Source organism: Ovis canadensis, chromosome 8 (genome assembly GCF_042477335.2).
Source record: "Ovis canadensis isolate MfBH-ARS-UI-01 breed Bighorn chromosome 8, ARS-UI_OviCan_v2, whole genome shotgun sequence".
Classification (NCBI taxonomy): domain Eukaryota; kingdom Metazoa; phylum Chordata; class Mammalia; order Artiodactyla; family Bovidae; genus Ovis; species Ovis canadensis.
This window is the reverse complement of record NC_091252.1, coordinates 92216674-92226238: the sequence shown is the minus strand read 5'-3', so window position 1 is coordinate 92226238 and position 9565 is coordinate 92216674. Positions and strand designations below refer to the sequence as shown.

The window sequence follows — 9565 nt, the reverse complement described above, 5'->3', positions numbered from 1 at the left end:
CAATTTACTTGATGCCCTAGAGAAACAGGGATCTTAGCCAAGGATTCAATGTAAAGGGTAAAGAGAAAAATGTTTTTTTCTCCTCTACAGTTTCTGGTGACCAAGATGGATCCTGCTGAGACATCCCACTTGGTCTGGAGCTTGCAGATGGAATCCGAGGAAAACTGGCAGAAGCTGGTGAAGGGTAAGAGCTTTTATGAAAGTCAGCTGTTTCAAATCTCTGTCTATAGGGCCTGGTTGAGAGAGGAAGGTAAAATTTCATGTTGTCCTTTTCTTTTCAAATTCAGACTCCCGACACTTGTTTTTGGAGTATCTTTTGGTTATAGGTTCTTTCCCTCCCAAGGAGGGCTATCTTTTCTTCTTTGTATTGTTTGGTGTCCTTAGAACTTGGCTTTCTGCCATTTGTGGTTAGTACCCTGTGAACTGTTGCCCATCTCATGGGAAACGGCTAAGTCATGCCTCCTTTTGGTTCTCTTTAGCAGTGGTTCTGGATCTTGGGGAGGCTGCATCTTTTGTACCCTCTTAGGTAATGCCTCTTGTATCCATGGATAAGCCTTACTTGGTTTGGTTTTGGGTCACTTAATAAATATATACCTTTTTTTTAAAAAAAAAGAAAAAAGTTCAATACTGCCAGGAATATTTACTGTTTGTCCCAAGTAAAACCTGGTAAAAACATATTTGAAAGCTTTTTTAAACATGAATTCTATGGGCAGAAGTTGGGCAAACTGGAAACTGATATTCAAAGTTTGATAGAAAAATTTTAAAGGCCTTTCCCCCTAACTTAGAGAGAAATTACATGCCCACAAGGGGAAAACAAAACAAAACCACTGAAGAAGAATTTACTTTTGAAGCCATTGTGAAACAATTTACTGAAGCATTCCAAAGACACATAACTCTAAATCTAGAACACAGAAATCTTTTGATTCCCATCTTAGATGGAATTCTTTTACGTTATATATAAGCAAATTGAAGATAATATAGTTCCTTGGGTGGGACAATTCCTTGATATCATCCAGGTTGCAACTCAAGTCTCTGAGGAATTAAAAACAACTGTACTTGCCTTCCCACTCCAGTACTCTTGCCTGGAAAATCCCATGGACGGAGGAGTCTGGTGGGCTGCAGTCCATGGGGTCGCGAAGAGTCCGACACAACTGAGCGACTTCACTTTCACTTTTCACTTTCATGCATTGGAGAAGGAAATGGCAACCCACTCCAGTGTTCTTGCCTGGAGAATCCCAGGGATGGGGGAGCCTGGTGGGTTGCCATCTCTGGGGTCTCACAGAGTGGGACGCTACGGAAGCGGCTCAGCAGCAGTAGCAGCAGCAGTACTTGCCTTACAAATGGACTAACTCTATAGAAGAACAGAATTGTAGCTCTAGGAGCAATTCAAAGCTCACCTATCCTTTTTACCAATCCCCAAACATCCCCTATTCATCTCAAAGGTCTGCAGATATTGTAAAAAAGGTCTTGACTTAGGAAACAAAAGTCCTTTTGGAGGAACTTACATCCTTTCTCTGTGCCTTTGAGGTGTAAATGTTCTACCAGGTCTTCTCTAAGAACCAAGAGCCATCTCTTTGAAATGCAAACTTCTGTGGGGGTAATTCTTATCAGAAGGAAAAAGGAAGCTATCTGGAAACTAGGTGAATAAAATTGTTAAAAGTCTTCTCCACAAATATTAGTAGAAAGCTTAAGCCTTTTGAGCAGGAAACTTCAAATTATTTTCATCTTCCTGAAACATAATTCAGATCCAGCTGTTCTTTTATAAACTAGTGAGTTTTGCATTATTGTACTTGTCTCATGACTAAAATTTTAAAATGAAATCTGTAGGATCTCTGTTTGAGTCTGTCTATATGTTTATGTATGTCTATATATGTATGTTATAGATGTGTGATTTTTCTACCCATGGATAGTGTTTCCAAAATTTGTAAAAGAGCTCTATTTAATTGGCTTAGGGAAAAATAAACATGTATATAAATTAAGTATTCCCTCTGAATTATAGAAAATAACTCAAATGACTTTAAAGTTCTCATGATTTGGAATAATCTTTAGCAAATAAAAACTGGTTTAGGTGTTGCTTTAATTAAAATAGGCATGTCTTCAGAGTTATCAAGATTAAATATAATGCAGACATGAAACTTTTGTTCCACTTGGATTTCCCAAAAGTCAGATAAGCTCATGTTATGTGTTATAAAGTTTGTCAGCAAGAAAAATTACTTATGATGATGGTGGTTTACTGTCTCATGAAATTTTTATGAGTAACCCAAATGTAATTGTTAAGAATAAGAATTTAAATAAGAGTAAATAAAATAAACATTCATTTAAAAACTTTAATAATTATGTTTTATGGTATCTTTATATAAAAATAGTTTCCAAAATCTTTTTGGTAACTTGAAACATTAAAGTTATATTAAGTTAAATAAAGCATATTCATTGGATGTCTAGATTGTTTCCAAAAAAATAAAATACTGAAGCATTAATTACTGAACAAAAGTTAATCTACTTTTGGTATTTTGTTAGAGGAATTTAAGATATTTTTGTTTCTGACAGCCAAGAATTATAATCAATACATGTAATTAAAACTTCTAGAAATAAAAAGGATAAAAGGAAGTAACTGTGTATGAAAAATACATAAGAAAAGTCGAACACATTTTTTGGATAAGCCAAGGTATAAACGGCATGTTGTTGTTAAGGTAAGAAATCGTTTTGCCCTAAGTAGGATGACTTGTTGTTCCAGATTAAGAAGGAGGAAAAAATATAGGACAATAACCTGAATGAATATAAAAAGATTATAGAAGATTTATGGAAAAGGAGTCTTGGAAAAGAAATTTTATGAATGGTCAAGATGGCAAAGATTGGGTTAGATTTGTTTAAGTATTTTAAGAATGAGTCTTAATATAAAAATATCCTGGTATAAAATTAGAATTTGGTTGTCTCTATGTTAAAAGAATAGTTTATTTGGACTATTGGTCTGCTCTTGACAGTGATTCTGAAAGGGTTTTTCTTTACCCTTTGAGTAGTCTGCTTGAAAAGCATAGATTTTGAATGTCTTACCAAAATAACTTTTCTAGGCTTCATACCATCTTTATCAAGACTTGGATTACTTGGGAGAACTGAGTTTTCTCAATATTAAGAGAAAAAAAAATTTTTTTAACAACCATATAACCTTCTGTATTTGCCTTTAAGATCTTCTACTGTCACTTTTGGAGAAGGCAATGGCACCCCACTCCAGTACTCTTGCCTGGAAAATCCTGTGGATGGAGGAGCTTGGTAGGCTGCAGTCCATGGGTTCGCTAAGAGTTGGGCACGACTGAGTGACTTCACTTTCACTTTTCACTTTGATGCATTGGAGAAGGAAATGGCAACCCACTCCAGTGTTCTTGCCTGGAGAATCCCAGGGACAGGGGAGTCTGGTGGGCTGCCGTCTATGGGGTTGCACAGAATTGGATACGACTGAAGCAACATAGTAGCAGCAGCAGCAGCAGCACTGTCATTTTGGTTAAATAAATAATTGAGTCTTATTTCATAATTACCTGTGGTTTTACATAATCATATATAGAAGCCTTTTGCCATCTTGACAACTTCCCTAAATTATATTCTAAATGGAATCTTTTTGACAATAAACTAACTTTGAGAATTCCTGAGGGGTCCCTGAGGAATCTCAAAGGATTTGTGTCTTACCTTGTGCAAGACAGATATTGAACTGATTAGGTTTATTTGGTATGTTAATAATTTACCAAAGAGGCATTATCAAATAAGAAGTGATGATAAACCTCAGGTTATATGTGTACAGATATATGTTACTAATATAGATACTCCAGAAATTGCAGTTCATAGAAATTGGTCAATACTCTCATTGGTCAATTGTTATTTTAAACTGTTGTATGCTATAGAAATAACTATAGTTTTATATCAAACTCTCATCATATGTTTAAACATTGCTGTTTTTTTCACAGTTTTTGTAGACAGTTATTGTTTTATTTTCATGCTTTTGTAGAAGACTTTGTTTTCAGAGAGATTTACTGAAAGGGCTCTGCTAAATATCCTAGAATACAGATTTCTGATAACTTTATGATCATATCGCTGAACTGGGTAATAATTTCTAGAACCTTATAGGAAAAACTAGATTCAGGCACAAGAATTAATAACCCTGGATTGAATAGATAAGGATGATTGTAAGTTTTCATGAGTTTTTGTTAGAAAGATTGCTGTTTCTTTAATGTTTTGGCTTTCTAAGTTTAAGGAAATCTTTTCCTCTTTTCTCTTAATCTATCTATGAATTATAATAGTTTGGCATATATACTTTTGTTAACAGAATTGAAACATTTATTTTTTTTCCCCAACCTGATCCCTTCCCTATATTTTTTAAAATTTATTTATTTATTTTAATTGGAGGCTAATTGCTTTACAATATTGTAGTGATTTTTGCCATACACTGACATGAATCAGCCATGGGTGTACATGCGTCCCCCATCCTGAACCCCCTTCCCACCTCCCTCCCCATCCCATCCCTCAGGGCAGTCCCAGTGCACTGGCTTTGAGTGCCCTATTCATGTATCAAACTTGGACTGGTGATCTGTTTCACATATGGTAATATACATATTTCAATGCTATTCTCTCAAATCACCCCACCCTTGCCTTGTCCAACAGAGTCCAAAGTCGTCTTTATATCTGTGTCTCTTTAGCTGTGTCGCATATAGGGTCATCGTTACCATCTTTCTAAATCCATATATATGTGTTAATATACTGTATTGATGTTTTTCTTTCTGACTTACTTCACTCTGTATAATAGGCTCCAGTTTCATTCACCTCATTAGTACTGATTCAAATGTGTTCTTTTTAATCGCTGAGTAATATTCCATTGTGTATATCTACAAGACCTTTTAGAACTAACACCCAAAAAAGATGTCCTTTTCATTATAGAGGACTGGAAAGCAAAAGTAGGAAGTCAAGAAACACCTTGAGTAACAGGCAAATTTGGCCTTGGAACGTGGAATGAAGCAGGGCAAAGACTAATAGAGTTTTGCAAAGAAAATGCACTGGTCATAGCAAACACCCTCTTCCAACAACACAAGAGAAGACTCTACACATGGACATCACCAGATGGTCAACACCAAAATCAGATTGATTATATTCTTTGCAGCCAAAGATGGAGAGCTCTATACAGTGAACAAAAACAAGACCAGGAGCTGATTGTGGCTCAGACCACGAGCTCCTTATTACCAAATTCAGATTTAAATTGAAGAAAGTAGGGAAAACCACTAGATCATTCAGGTATGACCTAAATCAAATCCCTTATGATTATACAGTGGAAGTGAAAAATAGATTTAAGGGCCTAGATCTGATAGATAGAGTGCCTGATGAACTATGGAATGAGGTTCATGACATTGTACAGGAGACAGGGATCAAGACCATCCCCATGGAAAAGAAATGCAAAAAAGCCAAATGGCTGTCTGGGGAGGCCTTACAAATAGCTGTGAAAAGAAGAGAACCGCAAAGCAAAGGAAAAGAAGAAAGATACAAGCATCTGAATGCAGAGTTCCAAAGAACAGCAAGAGGAGATAAGAAAGCCTTCAACAGTGATCAATGCAAAGAAATAGAGGAAAACAACAGAATGGGAAAGACTAGAGATCTCAAGAACATTAGACATACTATTAGGAAACATTTCATGCAAAGATGGGCTCGATAAAGGACAGAAATGGTATGGACCTAACAGAAGCAGAAGAAATTAAGAAGAGGTGGCAAGAATACACAGAAGAATTGTACAAAAAAGATCTTCACGACCAAGATAATCACGATGGTGTGATCACTCATCTAGAGCCAGACATCCTGGAATGTGAAGTCCAGTGGGCCTTAGAAAGCATCACTATGAACAAAGCTAGTGGAGGTGATGGAATTCCAGTTGAGCTATTTCAAATCCTGAAAGATGATGCTGTCAAAGTGCTGCACTCAATATGCCAGCAAATTTGGAAAACTCAGCAGTGGCCACAGGACTGGAAAAGGTCAGTTTTCATTCCAATCCCAAAGAAAGACAATGCTAAAGAATGCTCAAACTACCACACAATTGCACTCATCTCACATGCTAGTAAAGTAATGCTCAAAATTCTCCAAGCCAGGCATCAGCAATATGTGAACTGTGAACTCCCTGATGTTCAAGCTGGTTTTAGAAAAGGCAGAGGAACCAGAGATCAAATTGCCAACATCCCCTGGATCAAGGAAAAAGCAAGAGAGTTCCAGAAAAACATCTATTTCTGCTTTGTTGATTATGCCAAAGCCTTTGACTATGTGGATCACAATAAACTGTGGAAAATTCTGAAAGAGATGGGAATACCAGACCACCTGACCTGCCTCTTGATAAATCTGTATGCAGGTCAGGAAGCAACAGTTAGAACTGAACATGGAACAACAGACTGGTTCCAAATAGGAAAAGGAGTACATCAAGGCTGTATACTTTCACCCTGCTTATTTAACTTCTATGCAGAGTACATCATGAGAAACGCTGGACTGGAAGAAACACAAGCTGGAATCAAGATTGCCGGAAGAAATATCAACAACCTCAGTTATGCAGATGACACCACCATTACGGCAGAAAATGAAGAGGAACTCAAAAGCCTCTTGATGAAAGTGAAAGAGGAGAGTGAAAAAGTTGGCGTAAAGCTCAACATTCAGAAAATGAAGACCATGGCATCTGGTCCTATCGCTTCATGGCAAATAAATGGGGAAACAGTGGAGACAGTGTCAGACTTTATTTTTTGGGGCTCCAAAATCAATGCAGATGGTGACTGCAGCCATGAAATTAAAAGACACTTACTCCTTGGAAGAAAACTTATGACCAACCTAGACAGCATATTCAAAAGCAGAGACATTACTTTGCTGACTAAGGTCCGTCTAGTCAAGGCTATGATTTTTCCTGTGGTCATGTATGGATGTGAGAGTTGGACTGTGAAGAAGGATGAGCACCAAAGAATTGATGCTTTTGAACTGTGGTGTTGGAGAAGACTCTTGAGAGTCCCTTGGACTGCAAGGAGATCCAACCAGTCCATTCTGAAGGAGATCAGCCCTGGGATTTCTTTGGAAGGAATGGTGCTCAAGCTGAAACTCCAGTACTTTGGCCACCTCATGCGAAGAGTTGACTCATTGGAAAAGACTTTGATGCTGGGAGGAATTGAGGGCAGGAGGAGAAGGGGACGACAGAGGATGAGATGGCTGGATGTCATCACTGACTTGATGGATGTGAGTCTGAGTGAACTCCGGGAGTTGGTGATGGACATGGAGGCCTGGTGTGCTGCGATTTATGGGGTCGCAAAGAGTCAGACACGACTGAGTGACTGAACTGAACTGAACTGAATATTCCATTGTGTCTATGTACCACAGCTTTCTTTTCCATTTGCCTTCCAATGGACATCTAGGTTGCTTACATGTCCTGCTATTGTAAATCGTGCTATGGTGAACATTGGGGTACACATGTCTCTTTCAATTCTGGTTTCCTCAGTGTGTATGCCCAGCAGTGGGATTGCTGGGTTGTATGGCTTTGAGTTCCAATTTTTTAAGGAATCTCCACACTGTTCTCCATAGTGGCTGTACTAGTTTGCATTCCCACCAACAGTGTAAGAGGGTTCCCTTTTCTCCACACCCTCTCCAGTATTTACTGTTTGTAGACTTTGCCATTCTGATCAGCGTGAGATGGTACCTTATTGTGGTTTTGATTTGCATATCTCTGATAATGAGTGATGCTGAGCATCTTTTCATGTGTTTGTTAGCCATCTGCATGTCCTCTTTGGAAAAATGTCTGTTTAGTTCTTTGGCCCATTTTTTGATTGGATCCTTTCTTTTTCTGGTATTGAGCTGCATGAGCTGCTTGTATACTTTTGAGATTAATTCTTTGTCAGTTGCTTCATTTGCTATTACTTTCTCCCATTCCGAAGGCTGTCTTTTCACCTTACTTATAGTTTCCTTCGTTGTGCAAAAGCTTTTAGGTTTAATTAGGCCCCATTTGTTTATTTTTGCTTTTATTTCCTTTACTTTGGGAGGTGGGTCATAGAGGATACTGCTGTGATTTATGTCAGAGAGTGCCTTGCCTATGTTTTCCTCTAGGAGTTTTATAGTTTCTGATCTTATGTTTAATCTTTAATCCATTTTGAGTTTATTTTTGTGTATGGTGTTAGAAAGTGTTCTAGTTTCATTCTTTTACAGTTGGTTGACCAGTTTTCCCAGCAGCACTTGTTAAAGAGATTGTCTTTTCTCCATTGTATATTCTTGCCTTCTTTTTCAAAGATAAGGTGTCCATGGGTGCATGGATATATCTCTGGGCTTTCTATTTTGTTCGCTTGATCTATATTTTTGTCTTTGTGCCAGTACCATACTGTCTTGATGACTGTTGCTTTGTAATATAGTCTGAAGTCAGTCAGGTTGATTCCTCCAGTTCCATTCTTCTTCCTCAAGATTGCTTTGGCTTTTAGAGGTTTTCTGTATTTCTATACAAGTTTTGAAATTATTTGTTCTAGTTCTCTGAAAAATACCATTGGTATCTTGATAGGGATCACATTGAATCTATAGATTGCTTTGGGTAGTATACTCATTTTCACTATATTGATTCTTCCAATCCATGAACATGGTATTTTCTCCATCTATTTGTGTCATCTTTGATTCTTTCATCAGTGTTTTATAGTTTTCTATATATAGGTCTTTTGTTTCTTTAGGTAAATATATTCCTAAGTATTTTATTCTATTGCAAGCAACAGGATGCTTTCCCAGGGCTTTGCTGAGGTCTAGCAGAGATTCAAAGGTCTTCTGGCTGGTCATTGGTGTTTTAATGACTTCCACAATCTTCATCAAAGGCGCTGGGTTGGAGAAGTGGAGCCTGGTGAATTGGTCCTGTCTGGTGGTGAAGTTGGCTAGGCTTGTGATCTGCAATGAAGAAGTGTTGCTGGCAAAGACTTGTGTTCCACAGCAAACTTGTCTAGCCTCTTGAAGAGCTCATTCGTCACCTGTAGATTCTCTACAGTGGCCTCTACCAGCAGGTCTGTGCTGTGGACCACGGATGCTGCATCCATGCTGGGCGATATGCTGCTCAGGGTCTTTGCTACAAATTTATCAGCACTCTTGGGGTTTTCTGCAAACTTTTTGGCCACTTTCTGAAGACTTTCCTCAATACCCTTTCTAGATTTTGCCAGGATGTCCTCTGTTTGGTCCACCAGCACTACTGTGTGGTCAGTTGCTGCAGCAACCTGGGCAATTCTGGAGCCCATCAGCCCACCGTTGATGACCATCACATGCTTGACGAGGATTTTATTTGCTGAGGCTGTGGCAGTGGAGGAGGAGGACATGGAATGCATGAATCACCTGGTTATGAAAGCCATAGTGCAGATGGTGAAGGCAACAACAGGGACAAGACCTGGCAGAGAATGATTCCTCTTCTCTTAATCTATCTACGAATTATAGTAGTTTGGCATATATATTTTGTTAACAGAATTGAAACATTTATTTTTTCACCTTCCTGATCCCTCTAGAATTCAAGAAATTATTGAATATTCTTATTTTCAGGGTAATATAGTTATTTGCATAAGTT

At 38.0% G+C, this 9565-nt stretch overlaps 1 pseudogene; it reads right to left on the bottom strand.

Annotated features, from left to right (window-relative positions):
• Positions 1–2735: 2735 nt before the first annotated feature.
• On the bottom strand, positions 2736–9356 carry LOC138445165 (hydroxyacyl-coenzyme A dehydrogenase, mitochondrial pseudogene; annotated as a pseudogene).
• Positions 9357–9565: the final 209 nt, after the last annotated feature.